General features: G+C 31.8%; 1 long non-coding RNA gene across 1 annotated transcript; it reads left to right on the forward strand.

The window, feature by feature from the left end:
• The first annotated feature begins 893 nt into the window (after positions 1-893).
• LOC135150840 (uncharacterized) lies at positions 894-2196 on the forward strand. Its single transcript, XR_010289235.1, has 2 exons — positions 894-995; positions 1934-2196. It is a non-coding gene; the product is annotated as an uncharacterized LOC135150840 (long non-coding RNA).
• The last annotated feature ends 638 nt before the right edge of the window (positions 2197-2834 follow it).

Below are 2834 nucleotides of genomic sequence, written 5' to 3' on the forward strand. Positions count from 1 at the left end.
ATTCAATAATTTTTTTATAAATCACATATACATATCCAAGTTCAATAATTTTTTTTATTAATATTAATCAATTGTGTTAAAACATGATTTTTATTAATATGGTTCATGAAGGTCAATTATATACACATGTATTCTTATTATATTTAATACTACTTTAAGGCACAAAATCCATCATTGGTTCCAAATGAAATTGTTCGAGGTATTATCTCAGGACCTCTTCGCTCGGTTAGATCTATACTATTTACGAACCTTTTATTTTGGCAAGTCAAGCCATGCAAGTCTATTTTTTCAATTATTCAAGTGTTAGAAGAAACAAGACAGACTGTTTAGTCGTATGTAAAATTAAAACCCATCCGCTTGTTAAATTGCCACAAGCTACTCAATCACCACAAGAGCCGCATCAAGATGAGATACCTGAACACTTAAACATGATCAGTACAGAAGATATTCTTACATATCTTAATGATAATGAAGGAATAATAGATTTAGATGACGGTGAAGGATTACTAGAAGAAGAAATGTTGTTTGATTCAGATTCGGAAAAAATATGCTCATCACAAAGTGATGATCCAAATAGTGATAATGAGATATACATTTTTATTATATTTCAAATCAATATAATTATATAAAGGAGGAGGGGCATGTAGGTGAAGGCTCTTAGGTAGCTTCGTTTTATTTTTCTAATTTTCTGAAATTTTTGGATGAAAAATAACAAAAATAAAAACTAGCTTTTTTAGTTTCGGTATATTGGAACTGCCTTTTTCAAAATATCAAAAATAAAATCTACCTACCTTTTTTAATATCAAAATTATTGGAACAAAGTTTCAAATTATGATTTTAATTTTAAAAATATCTAATATTAACTTATGGTTTTTGTGGATGACTTGCTATGTAGATGAGGTAGCTTGGCATGAAAGAAGAAGAGTATGGGTTGGTGATATATCACAAAGATCATAGAGTTTAAAAAGCATAAGTAGCAGAGAGAAGATCTTGAGGTATGCATATATTACAACTTCTATTAAAGATCCACTTACAGCCAGAAATCAAACCGTTATCCACTGCACTGATTGCTATGCTGCAATTACTTTATGTTGGATGCTCTGATTAACATGTTTAATGAGATTTGGTCGTGATATTCTCCAGAAATATATATATCCGTTGATATATACACTATAAATTTAATATTATTTTTGCAGCTAGTGCTACTGACACATTTGGGGCTGCTTAGGCAGTCTTTATACGTTCTCATTCAACATCTGTCTGCACTCGGTGGATCCAGAAATTTACAGACAAGCTATTTCATTTATAATTTAAAAAAAGTTACAAGTGTTCTATAGTCTCAGAATATAAGTTCATATATAATGTCTTATTAAATTATTACTAAACACCACCTTGATAATTGAATTCTTGCGAGAAATTAGTGTGTACAGATGACTGATTCAAAATTAGAGGAGAGTTTATTGATAATCCAAAATATTGTTTTGGTTTTAATGGTCGTATTTTATTGGATCATCAATATAAACTGCCTTGTAGTAGCTGCTGCCATTAGGGGAATTGCCATGTCGCTCTGCCCCAATCCCACCAGACAGAAGTATTAATCAGAATTAGAGGAGAGTTTACTGATTTGTTATATTAATGTTTACTGCTGTGATCATATACTTGCAGAATTTTCACATGCCTTGTGATCATTCTTTATTGCTTACTTGTCTTTTCAATTTTAAGAAGCAGGAGAAAGTTTATTAGTTTCTTATATTTGCTTATTCTTGAATAGTTGGACTTTTATTTCCATACATGCTGCTGTCAATAAAGCTGTTCAGTGCCTTGTTGTGGTTGCTTGCTCAGTCCCTTTGCCCGCTTATATCCGTGTTACACTCAGAGGTGTCAAATGAGTGTCTAATGCAATTATTTAATATAATTTAATTATTATTTTCAGGTTAGAGCCTTCAGGTAGATGCTCGCGAGTTATCACAGATTCTATATCCGAGAGGCGGGATCCTGATGGATTCACTTGGAAGGCAGTGTCCAAGGAGGAGAAAGCAGATGGAATAGATGAATAGCCAACTTGCTATGGTGCTTAGAAAGTTAAATATTAGTGTAAAAGACTAGCTGCGTTTTATTTATGTATTAAGTTTGTATGACCTGTGAATTATAACTTGGATGCTACTTTTGCTTGTAAATCTATGTCATTTTTCTTTATTTAATTTACTAATTTAATTTACTTATTTAATTAGGTGTATAATATAGGAATCTTGAACAGATTTAAATGTACCAATATAATTTTTTTTTAAAAATGAATTTTGCCAACGGATTTTACCAACAGAACTGGTACGTAAATTATTAAATTTTAATCATTATTGACAATTTCCCAACGGAAAGCTGGAGCAAAATAGTAGGCACTCTGTTGGTAAAGTTACCAACGGAATGTCATTCTGTTGGCATAATACCAACGGATTTACTTCTGTTGGGAAGTTAACACCAACAGATTTAAGTCTGTTGGGAAGTTAACAACGGAAAATCCGTTGGTATTTCGGATTTGTTTTTAAAGTCAACAGCCTTGTAATCTGTTGGTAATCGGTTGGAACATTACCATCCGAATACATATTCCGTTGGCAAAAATTTACCAACGAGGATTTTAGTAACAGTTTTTTCCGTTGGTAATTCTGTTGGCACTTCGTTTTAGCAACAGAATTTCATGTTTACCAACGGAAAATTCCGTTGGGAATAACGGATTTTCTTGTAGTGTTTGAAAAAATAATTTAAATCAACACGTACATTGCAAATTTGCAGTACAGCTGAGTTCAAAGGACACTAAAATCAGACACCATATGAACATT

The sequence above is a fragment of the Daucus carota genome, chromosome 1 (genome assembly GCF_001625215.2).
Source record: "Daucus carota subsp. sativus chromosome 1, DH1 v3.0, whole genome shotgun sequence".
Lineage (NCBI taxonomy): Eukaryota > Viridiplantae > Streptophyta > Magnoliopsida > Apiales > Apiaceae > Daucus > Daucus carota.